At 39.5% G+C, this 13096-nt stretch overlaps 1 protein-coding gene across 2 annotated transcripts in view; it reads right to left on the bottom strand.

Moving 5' to 3' along the window:
- Positions 1–11774, bottom strand: part of PAG1 (phosphoprotein membrane anchor with glycosphingolipid microdomains 1) — a 153419-nt gene extending 141645 nt beyond the window's left edge. For both annotated transcript variants that reach the window (XM_039524618.1, XM_039524616.1), the window contains exon 1: positions 11680–11774. The gene's annotated coding sequence lies outside the window, so the exon portion shown is untranslated. The remainder of the gene's footprint in view (positions 1–11679) is intronic.
- Between the last annotated feature and the right edge of the window lie 1322 nt (positions 11775–13096).

Genomic DNA, 13096 nt, shown 5'->3' on the forward strand with positions numbered 1-13096 from the left:
TTCACTCATGTTTCTCAGATTTGCAGTCATAAGAGAGGTGACATTGTTGGTCTTGTGTACACACTTTTGTAGGACCATCTGTAACTATGTGGAAGACACATCACTTCACTGATGGACAGCACACGGTGAATATAGGTATTATGCATCTTTAAAATGGAAGCCCAACAGTAAGGAGGTGAAGGGAAAGTACAAGATGAAATGTTCACAGTAGTTCTATTTCTTAACAATCATTGTCTGTCTGTGTACACAAAACATCATAAAAAGGTGGATCGGAGTCAATCTCCTGCAGTGTGGTTTGGCATTTATCTTAAAATACTGGGTAACTTTTAGCTGTTACAACTGAAAGTCTGTGCACTGTGAACACAAAGCTGATTGATGTGGGCCAAGTTCATGCAAACTGTTACCATCAGGAGCTAGACTTTTCTATCAGATTTTATTCTACAACAGAGAAGAACCGACATGCACTTGACAGCTCTTAAAGATTCAGGTATATTTTTTGTAGGGATGTAAATACCGTTTAAAAAGTTAACCGTTTAAACAATTAAAATATGCCATTTAAATGGTTAACTGATTAAGCATCTGGGTCTGGGACCAATCCACTGGGGCTGCTCTGGCTGGGCGGCATGAATAGGCCCGCTGCGGCTGGGCGGCGCTGCTCCAGCCGGATGGTATGGCTCCAGCCGCTCTACCCAGACAGCATGGCTGGACTCACTCTGGCCAGGTGGCACGGCTCTGGACGCACCAACGGGCGCAAGGCCACTCGGGTCGGCATAAGGCCGCCTGGGCTGGCTGGCCACCCGGCCCAGCCAGCCACCCAGCCCAGAGTTAACAGTTAAGGCGGGTTAACCAGTAAGACTATTGCTTACCAGTTAACCTTTTACATCCCTAATTTATTGACAGCCAAAAATTTTGTCTTCAGCTGCATTTCTACCTCCACATTTGCCCTCCCCTTCTGAATAAGCATTAAAAAAAATGAAGAAATTAACAAACAAGAACTTAGTTGTGAAGTAATTAGAAACAACATACTGGATACAAACCAACAAAAGCAAGAAAATGAAAAATTAAGCACACGCTCTCCAGTTCTCCATCCACGGGCACACACCTTACCATTACCATAACTACCATACACCACAGGCTATGCACTACAATCTTAATTCTGCCTCCCTAGGAATGTCAACCTTCCATGAGCTCCTTTAGTCACCAGTCTGCATACAATGTTTTACTACACTAACCCATTCCAATGTAAGCAACTACTATGCCAACTGTCTGCATTACTAGCGTTGGATGAAAATAATAAAAACATAAGAACGGCCATACTGGGTCAGTCGAAGGGTCTATCTAGCCCAGTATCCTGTCTTCTGACAGTGGTCAATGCCAGGTGCCCCAGAGGGAATGAACAGAACAAGTGATCCATCCCCTGTCACCCATTTCCAGCTTCTGGCAAACAGAGGCTAGGGACACCATCCCTGCCCATCCTCATTAATAGCCATTGATGGATCTATCCTCCATGAATTTATCTAGTTCTTTTTTGAACCATGTTATAGTCCTGGCCTTCATAACATCCTCTGGCAAGGAGTTCCACAGATTGACTGTGCGTTGTGTGAAAAGATCCTTCTTTTTGTTTTAAACCTGCTGCCTATTAATTTCATTTGGTGGCCCCTAGTTCTTGTGTTATGAGGAGGAGTAAATAACACTTCCTTATTTACTTTCTTCACACCAGTCATGATTTTAATCTGATAACAAGGTTTATGTGGAAGGGTAAAAGGAGGCAAAGTTAAATTTGCAGCAAATGGTCTGCGGCCACTCCTGCCTTTAGGCTGGAGCATCATCTGCAGAGAGCCAAAGGTAATATTCCCCCCACAGACCTTTCTTCCATCCTCAGACACAGCTCCCCAGCACACAAATGAGTTATTTACACCAGGCTCTTTGGAAAGGATTGCTTCAATTTGCATAAATTCATCTTAATTAAGGCATACACAGTTGGTGCTAAAGGGTTATTAAATTTTTCACTACACACATATGACATTCTGAGCAGTGGCTGTTTTTATACAACAGTTTCCAAATAAAGATTAAACTAAGAAGAAATCACTATCAACTAAAGTTGCAATGCAAGGAGCGTTGTTTTAATTAAGTACAGCGCATTTTCAGAGTTTAGAACTATATTGGAGAAATGAGACAACCATCTCTAGACAGATTTCAAGTACAGAAATCTCTGTTTCTTAAGTTCCTTTAGACAGTAGTTACTCCTGAGGGCATTCTGTGCCAAAAATACTAAAAATTATGCACCAAAAAATTAAAAATTCTGTGCACAATATTTTAAAATTCTGCAAAATTCTGCCAAATATTATTTGCCACATAAATGTGGAGGCTCCAGCATGGCATTGGGGAGCACAGGCCACTGGCAGCACAGAGGTGGGAGATCACTGTGCAGCTCCCCACCCGGGACACAGACTCAGCAGTGAGGCTGCACCCAACCCAGACACAGCGCAAGAACTGGGCCTGCCCCAGAAACCCAGGGCCCTGCCTCTCTGTACCAGGTGCACTCAGGCAGGCTCAGCCAGGCAGGATCCAAGTGTGAAGGGGTTTAGTGTGGGGGGATCCAGGTGTGTGCTGAGAGGGTTCTGTGTGGGGCAATCTGGGTGTGGGCAGCTCAGTGGGGGATCCAGGTGTCGGGGAAGGGATCTGGATGCACAGGGGCTTGTTGGGGGGCCTAGGTACAATGATAAGGGAAATCTACAGGAGGGTGCAGGTGAAAGTGGTTGGGGCTCAGCGGGTGGGTCTGGGCGTGGGAGGTTTAATGGGGGGTCCAGATGCTGGGGGACTGGGGCTCAGTGGGGTGGGGATCCAGGTGTAGCTGGTTGGGGCTCAGTGGGGTGGGGATCCATGTGTGGGTGGCTCGTCAGGGTGGGCCAGGTGCAGAAGGAGTTGGGCTCATCGGGGCGTTCTGAGCGTGAGAGGATGAGGCTCGGCAGGAAGGTCTGGGTATGAGGGAGAAATAGGGGGTACAAGGGGGTTCAATATCACAGAGTGAGATGCTTTATACCACTTTTGTTTCTGGGGATTTTATTAAATTGAGTTAAACTACTGACAACTCATATTTATCAAGCCAGGCATGTCTATCAAACGTTAACAGTTTAAAAAAATATATATTGGACTGGCCTGCTGGAGTTATTTTTGCAGGCAGTATCTAAGTATCTCTTTCTATTTTGCTGGGTATGTAATTTGTGTGATTTTTTTCCATAACAACCTGTGATTTTTTTTTTAACCATTCCTCTAATTTTGGACTATTTTTCTTTTACCAGTGAGAGCCTATCCATAGTCTAGTAACTACTAGCAGATGAGAGTTTAATTCTTCATATCTTTGAGCATGACCATTTCCACTAAGAAGCCCCAAGAGGATTACCAAAGGATCCTGTGTTAATAAATACCCAACAGTTTGCAATATTTGGTTATGAATACATCCCAGTACTGTTTAATGACTCGACATATATCAAGTCTCCTCTTTCAACACAATTTCTCCAACATTATTCTCCATTTAATCTATACACATTTTCTATATTAAATGGGAGACCTCAGGATTCAACCCACAACAGTTAAAATACAACAGCTAATTTTCATGTGTACTAAGGTTAAGAAACTAAACAGTCACGTCAAACAGTGAGAGTCAAATCCTGCTCCCACTGAAGCCAATGAATAAAGGGGGGGTCTCTTCATAACTGGGACATCAATTTAACTGGGATGGCAGACTGGCCACTGTGGTATCCCAGTTAAGTGGATCCTGTTGTAACACACATTTATATAAAATATTAGGGTAAAAAAACATTTCCCAATTACCTGGTAGCTTTAATCTATTAAATTACTGGTAAGTAACAGATTTTTTCAAAGTCATCAACCGGAAGTACTAAAAAAAAATATTAAATAACCTGTTCTAAACATACTGATCTATCTAGATACAAAGAAATTATATTTGCAGTTAGAAAATAAACAAAAACTAATTTTACAATGTACTATGGAAAAATTCTGAACATTTTTTTTAAATCAAAGATCATTATTTTTGGTTACTAAAACTATTAACTAATGTAAGACTTATTCCAAGGTTTTAAATAAGGACTCAAAAATTATTACTCCCTTGAGCTACATGTTAATCTATACAGAAAGGCCTCAGATCACGAGAGTCAAAAAATGGAGGCAACAGCAATATCTAATAAATGTACATTTAAAAAAATAATCAGAAAATACTCTTTACATACTCCACTGATTGGTAGATGTGAGCAGCTTATTCTACTAATCCATTGCTGATTGTATCCAGGATACGTGGAACTGTGAAGGTACACATAAGAGAAATATCCAAACATCTATCTGGCTATACAAAGGCAAGAGAGAAGAGTACTACTGTCAGAGTGCACTGCTTATTACAACACATTTTATGAGGCCAATTTTTGAAAATACCATTCTTTGAAAAAGATAACTTAGACTACAGTACTAGTGTCAAACCACTGCATGTCATAAATGGCTTAGCCCTGTAACTAGGTCAGTGAATTAGGAAGGTTCAGGTTGTGACAAAAAAGCCAATTGTAAAATATCTCCTTCAAATTACTCATTTTAACTTCTTGTGTTTGTTTGATTGTTGTGTTATGTTCCTATTCAAATAACACAGGAAAAAAAAGCTGTGAAAGAGATATTCTGCCCAATTAGCCATGAGTTATTTCCAACACTTTATGTGTTAATTGACTATTCAATATTCTGAAAGACCAAACAGGAAATTCCCTTCTTAAAAAAAACATACTAAAATTATGCAATAATTTGACAGTTTCTCAAAGCGCAAAACAGAATTTTAATATCTAGTTTCCCCTGTATTCATTTCCCCTTAGTTCTCTCTTTAGACAATCAGATCTACAGTATGCCTCATCGAACGTGTCAGATTAATAAATAATAAATGATCTGCAAACAATATAGCTCAAATCGTCCACTGTGTTAGCTCAAATCATCCACTGAGTTGGATCAATTATCTTGCATTTAATGAGAATAAAGGAAAATTAAATTAACAATCTCTGACACTGCTAAATTAAATGATATAATCTTGTATATTACAAACAGATCAAAACAATGCACTTCCTGAAACAGAATCATCACAAAACAATGTACTTTTTATATTGAATAATTGCCCATAATATGAAGAGGCATTTCATAGCTTTCATACTTGGGAAACATACACACAATGCAGTCAGTTCTAGTTACTGTATTTTTTTTAAAACAACTAGGAGATACCAAGTGAGAGATACTTTTGAACCCAGGCTTATAGCAATGCTTGAAGTGAAAATTAAAATATACAGTACTCACTAAGGAGAAGAGGGAAGGTGAATCTATAAAATATGTATATTCTTGATAATTATCATATTCAGCCATTTATAGTACTTCTGGTTTTCTAGTAACAAGTTTATCTCAGAAGTCTGAATATTGATGCCTAATGTAGAAAGACTTTACTAGCATGAAAAATGATAGATATTTGCTATATATTCATCTAGGGTGATAGCCACTTCACTCATATAAAGTCCAAGTAATTGAGCTCTATGCTGGTGCAAGGCAAAAGAATTGCAGAAGTGAAATCAACCCCTCAAACCAGGACTGGTAACAGGGTTGCAGCTTAGCACTCATGTTGAAGCTATTCCAGATGATGAGATGGAAGAGTAGCCAGAGCCTCTCTGTATAAGCTACATGGGGTATTGTGATTACATGGTCCAGGGAGATCGATTCAGTGGCCCCTCATCCTGGCCTTCAGGGTGGCCTATGTGAGGCCTGGAAAGGGAAAGGGGAGATGATGCCACAGAATCATCTGACTCCCTCTCCTTCCAAGTTGAAGACCTGGATCCTTCCTTATGCAGAGGGGAATACTCCTGGAGGAATTCTGCACCACTGCACATGTGCATATTTCATGTACCGTGCATATTTTTAATTTTTTGTGTGTGCAGAAAATAGATTCCGCTCAAAAGTTGCTGCAGTTCTGTCTTTTAACCACTAGAGGGCACTGTGGTGCTAGAATAGAGCAGCCTCTCCTGACCAGCCACAGCTAGGATGGGGAAGAGAAAGAGCCTGCCTTCTTCACAGCGCCTGTCAGGCCAGGTCAGCAGGCAGGATCTATGGGGAGACAGACAGCGTGGGGCTGCTGCGGGGTCAGACAGGGGTTCATAAGGGCTAGTGGGAGAGGACAGACTAGACCAGGGGATGAACGGGAGTGGAGGCACAGGGCCACATGGGCAGAGGGGGAGGGGGTACAGAGCTACAGGGGGAAGGAGGATGGCTGAGTTGGGGCACAGACACACATAGAGATGGGGGGGTACAGGGCCACATAGGGATGGGGGGAGTGGATGTCTGAGTGAGGGTGGAGGGAAACGTGGACAGAGGGTACAAGGACCCATAGGAGTGCAGGGACACATGGGGACAGGGGGAGGGGGTATCTGAGTGGGGGTGGAGGGACACGTGATCAGGGAGCGCAAGGACACATGGTGGTACAGGGACACATGGGGACAGGAGCAGATGCACCTGACTGAATGAGAGAAGTTGGGGTCAGCTAGGGTCTGCATAGGGGGAACTCCCTAACAATCTCTCCCCACCCCACCTCCCAAAACCTGGTCCATACTTTTCCTACCCATACCAACAACCTTTCAAGTTCATACCCAGGCTCCTTCCCAGCAATTACTTACCTCTCCCTCAGCTCCTCCATTATCCCTAACTCCCACAAGCCTTTGCACTGCTTCTGACAGGTGTGGGAAATACGGTTCTGTACTGTAGTTTAAATGAATTATTACTCAGAGTTCTGTATTAATATGCCTAGTAAGGAATCTGCTTGTCAAAAAACATTTCCTGAATCTTTTTTGTTGTCTGTATTGTTACAGACATACTTGCTGACAGGTATTTTGAATTAAATTACCAAAATAATTGAAACTAGTGTGATTATATTGTGTTATTTTGACAAATAAAATTGTGCATAATTTTGCAGAATTGTAACTTTTTTGTTCAAAATTTTTAATTTTTTGGCATAGAATTCCCTCAGGAGTATGGGAATCACTGTGCAAGAAGCACAAAGAAACCATCAATCCCCTTGAGTTTGTTTGCTTGTTTTTAAAAATGTATGTGTCCCTGAAATGCCTTCTTGTAGACTCAGTCCTGCATTCCTTCATTATATATATATATATATATATATATATATATATATATATATATATATATATATATATATATATATATATATGTTATGGTTCTGTAATGCTGTCCATTATTGTAGTATCGGGGCACCTTCCATGTAAATAAATTGGCAAGAGTGGAGACATTAATGGACTTCATAGCACCTCTGGCTCATCTCCCTTACTGGAGACAGAAAATCCTGCTTGGGGTATGTAATTTTTGTTATTTTACAGGAGGAGGACAATGGAGGCTGTTGATATTGTAAATGTGATTCCACTTATCGTGAAAAAATTTTGATCAGAGAAGGTAGTTTTATGTCATTATCTAAAGACGGTTAGATCTTGATTCATGGAATCTCTTCTGGAAGATCATTCCACAGCCAGAATCCCACAACTGAAAACAGTTTGTTCCTGGCTCCCACATGCTTTGTGATCTGCACTGATCTCCAGAAGAGTACAACTATCTTGGCAGTTCACTGATAGAGATCCAGTCTCCAACTCAGCTTGGAAAGGCCAAAACCTTAAACTGGCAATGGAAATAGACTGAGAAGCAGTGAAGGGACTGAAGCATGGGCCTGATGTGCTCATGGTGTCCTAAGCCATAGAGGAGCCACACATTTTAGTTATCAGTAGAAGTATTCATGTGAGTAAGGATTTTCAGGAATGGACATTACATCAATAATCAAGAGAAAACATACAGGTGGTGTTAATGGGGTGATTATTCGGAGGAAGATGTTCCAGAGAGCGGAGTTGGGTTTAAGTTGGCTGGCAGGGAAAGGAGTTTTAATGATCCCCCGAGGCAGTGAGTAATCAAAACAATGTAAATAATATGGACCCTCTCTTGCTGCCACTGAATTCAATGGCCAAATTCCCACTGGCTTCAGTGGGTACAGAATCTGGCACTCTGAATACAGTTCCATAAATTAACATAGTAGAGCTCTGTTAAGATAGAAGCACTGCACATCCTGTTACAACAGCAAGCTTAATAACTTTGTTTGCAGGGACAGGATGAGGATCTGGTTTTCTTTAATCTCAGAGAGAATTAGTTTATCATTTTGAGGGATGTCCTTTCTTCATTTGGTCACAAACAATATTTTTTAGAAGACATAACTCCAGAGGAGGCCACAGATGCACACTCCTGCTATAGCCAGGAGGAAAAGTTGGATCTGTGAAGCCTGAAATTGAGATCTGGGACTAGCACACTGGTGCTTACACTCCTTAAAACTTGCTGTCATTTGGAAACAGCAGACTGGCAAGGCTTTTATAGCATTCACCTTTCAATTAAATAAAAGTAATATCTAAAACCTTGCATTAAAATAGCCATAAGATTTGTTAGGCTCCTCTTCTAATTATGTGATCTTCACATTTCCTGTACATTAACAGTTAGACTATGAAATTGGCAGCAAATATTAGAAGTTTTAAAGACTCTTACAGAACTTGGCAAATAACTCTAAAGCAATCAAGTCATCAGTAAGATGAACTTCTTTCCTTACGGCTAGGCAGTTTTTCCATTAAAAATAAGATAAATGGTAAAATTAAATCACAAATATACTTTATTAGATCTATACACAGTATAATGGCTTTTTGAAAGAAGGCAATTTTATCATTGTGCTTCTGTGGCTGATAAATAAGGCCCAGTCTTACAAACCCTGACTCACATGAGGAATCCATGCTCATGCAAATTGTCCCATTGTAATCAACAATGGGACTACTCACAGGAACATGGATTCTTCATGGGAGTAGGAGCTGGCAGGGTTAAGCCCCAATATTGTAATTACAACTGCTCCATTACAACAAATAATCCTTAATTTGATGTTTTATATTGCAGTACATTGATTTAATAATCTATTATAAGAACTCACTCCTGTGATATGATGAAAGGAAGTTTCAAATACAGTATTTAAGTGGTTCTTCCAACACATTAAAACACAGCATTTTTCCACAGGACAATAAAATGTTTATCCTTTGTCATGCATTTCATTTATGCTGTTTAGTTATGTGCCCTTTGCAGGGAACACAAGAGGCTGCCTTATGCCTTAATTAAAGCATTGTCGCACTTTCTAAAAGAACAATGAGTACAAGGGGGAAGAGGTGATCATTCCAAGAAGTAATGAAGAGATTTTGTTTCAGCGGGTTATCAATTATTTATGAGTAAGTCCCCAGATGAATGCATCTGCAGCTGAGTGGTCTTTTTTAAATACCTTTAAACTCTACACACGGTACAGCAGTACTGTACACAAGCTAAATTGGTTTTCGACACAAGTCACCATGAAATGAGAGTTAAATCTGGACTTTATTAATAAAATAGTACTGTACTTTCTCTAACAAAGTGTCTGTAAGTCTTAAAGTCACCTTGCAGATTTCTTTTAGGATCCATCAACAGAAACTGTATTTTGAGACTTTACAGAGATGATAAAGACTGGAGAATAATATAATCTCATACTGCAGAATTTCTGTAACTTTTCTTACAGTCAAGTCTTACTCATTTTGACTTATAGACTCTTAAACTGGTAATGCCATACATTACTCCTACAGGTTTTGCCCTGGGAGAATAAAGTACAGTTGGCTGGAATTTGTTCAATGAAAAATATTGATGAAAGTTGTCCTTTTCCCCCCAAAATGGAGAGATTTTGTTTTGTTTGTACAAAAACTCTTCTAAATTTTCCATTTTTCAAAATGCTTTAAACAGACACTTTAAGCAAACAAAGTTGGCCTGTTGGTTGTTCTGCAAAGTATAAATATATATGCACACATGTTTTATCTTTTGACTGGTGGTCACTTTCATCATGCAGTGGAATAATGCCAAAACTCGAACATTCCATTTGCTAAATTTACTGATTGCAATACTTTAAGAATTCTGTTTTTGAAAATAATTGATGAGAAAATTTGGAAACAAAAGCCAGACCGCTACAGAACATAACAGGCCACATTCAGAGTTACAGAAATATCTGTGCAACTCCCAGCTATAGAGGCTGATTAAATGCCCACTGAAATCAATGGGAGTCTTTCTTGACTTCATTAAGCTTTGAATTAGGCAGCTGGAGGGGAGGAAGTATACAAAAAACTTCCTAAGGCCCTGTCTACACTTTCCGGGAATCGATACTGCTATGATCGATGCAGAGGGGGGTCAATTTAGCGGGTATAGTGAAGATCCGCTAAATCGACCGCAGACAGCTCTCTGTACTCCACCAGAACAAGAGCAGTAAGTAAGTCAACAGAAGAGCGTCCCCTGTTGATGCAGTGCAGTGTAGACACCACTGTAAGTCTACTTAAGCTACATCGACTCCAGCTACGTTATTCACATAATTGGAGTAGTGTAACTTAGGTCAGCTTACCACAGTAGTGTAGATAAGGCCTAAGGTTCACTTCCTTCCTGGACCATCCTCCACATGCTTCCTTCTAAGAGGGTTTGGGGATTGGCACACTGGACAAGGCTAGTTAATCCTTCAGAGAAAGAAGGCACTTTCTGCATGGATCCTAAGACAACTGCAGGAGAGTGCTTCAGAGTGCTGTCTGGCCTCCCCCATCACGGGCAATGCTACTATTGGGTTTTACCCTCACCCCCCAACTAGACGAGTGAGCCCCCTCTCATTCTGTCCTGAACAGTTAAGCATTGTCATGTACCATTAAACAATTGCCACTTTCAACCCTTTTATTAGTTAGTTTGTAAAAGTTTATAGAGTGTGTGTGTTCGGATAAAAATGTGATATATCAATGTTAGCCATTACTCATTGTTATTACGCAGCTTTAAGGAACATCTACATTTACTTTATCACACCACAGTAGAACAAATGGCTCTTGAAATCGATGACAACAGTTTTACTCCAACCAATCTACATTATCTGTCAGTGTTAGCTAAAATATATGAATATCTGAAAACATATTAACATAAAAGTGAAATAAGTATTGATGGACATTGATACAAAAGTATCATTTCTAATCCATTTTTAAGAATTGGACACCACCTATATACAATTGTGATACTGCTATGAAATCAATGATCCACACAGTAAAATTCTGAACTCCCTGGTTGCTCACAGGAGAGCTTTTCTTCTTAGACTCTGAGCTGCTCAGGGCAGGAAAAAATCATGACCTAGACATCACCTTGCCTGGAAAGCACCTAATACATCATGGATGCTACAGTAAACAAATAGAAATAATATAAAAGGAGCTAGATTTGTCATACACTGTTTGAAAGCTGATGATCTGAAAACATCAAAAGGGTCTTTGAAAATTAAAATTGGTCAACATGTCACTAACAGATTTCTTCCGTGGGAAGACAATTTGTTTTAAGCATGAGCCTCCTTAGCAAACCAATTGAGTAAGCAAATGCACTTTTATGTTAATTCCCTAATTCCATATCCTCCTTTTGAAGGAAAAAAATCATTTCCCTATTCCATGTTTTTACATGGACAGAATTTCATTTTCTTCACAATTACTATGAACAACAGATCATAAGCCAGTACTGAGGAAGTAGAAATAAAATGTCAATACTAACCAAACATTCTGCGCAAAATCTTGTTGAAATAGCACTTGAAAATCAGTAGAAGAAGGACATTATTGGTCATGCCCAGTGATATGATGCATCCCCAGCTAGTTTGGAAATAAAAAGAAGCCTTTGGCAGGAATCCTAACATGATTTTACATGCTTATCTTTGATATCAAAGTATTATCCTTAAGTTATGTAAACATTTAAATGACATATTCATGGAGAGAGATTTTCTTACACATTTATACTTTCCCACAGCATACTTCCAGACAGATGAACACTGTTTATCTTTCACCTTCACTGTTCACTCATATCTTTTAAAATGAACACTCTTTGTATATGATACAACAGGGACGTAGCAATTTAGTGCTCATTTACCCTAATAATCTGCTATTTATGTTAGATTAAAAACATTTATTCAAACCACATAAATGAATAAAAGTAAATAAAAATGGAGTGGCAGTGGGTATCTAGTAGATTGAGCAGAGAACTGGGAATCAGGACCTCCTGGGTGATAATCTCAGTCCTGTCACTTACTTACTATACCACTGACTTGCAGTTTCTGGTCTTGGGCCAGTCGCCTCTTTATATACCAACTTTCCCATATGTAAAATACACATTGTAAGACTTATGAATTTGCAGGGGAGTCTTGTGAGGATTAATGTAGTGCTCTGAAAATGTAAAAAGCTAATTATCATTAATATTAAGTAGGGCTGTCAATTAATCACAGGTAACTCATGCAATTAACTCAAAAAAATTAATTGCGATTAATCACAGTTTTAATTGCACTGTTAAACAAGAGACTACTAATTTAAATGCATTAAATATTTTGGATATTTTTCTACATTTTCATATATATCTTGTATTCTGTGTTGTAACTGAAATCAAAGTGTTTATTTTGATGACATATATTTGCACTGTAAAAATGATAAACAGAAGAAATAGTATTTTTCAGTTCACCTCCTCCAAGTATTGTAGTGCAATCTCTCTGTCCTGAAAGTGCAACTTACAAAGGTAGATTTTTTTTTGTTACATAACTGCACTCAAAAACAAAACAATGTAAAACTTCAGAGGCCACAAGTCCACTCAGTCCTACTTCTTGTTCAGCCAATCGCTAAGACAAACAAGTCTGTTTACATTTACAGGAGATGCTGCTGCCTGCTTCTTATTTATGTCACCAGAAAGTGAGAACAGGCATTTGCATGGCACTTTTCTAGCCGGCGTTGACTGAACTCCTTAGGAGAGAACTGTACATCCCCTGCTCTGTTTTACCCACATTCTGCCATATATTTCATGTTATGGCAGTCCTGGATGATGACCCAGCACATGTTGTTCATTTTAAGAACACTTTCATTGCAGATTTAACAAAACGCAAAGACGATACCAATGTGAGATTTTTAAAGATAGCTACAGCACTCGACCCAGG

This window comes from Mauremys reevesii, linkage group 2 (assembly GCF_016161935.1).
Source record: "Mauremys reevesii isolate NIE-2019 linkage group 2, ASM1616193v1, whole genome shotgun sequence".
Taxonomy (NCBI): Eukaryota; Metazoa; Chordata; order Testudines; family Geoemydidae; genus Mauremys; species Mauremys reevesii.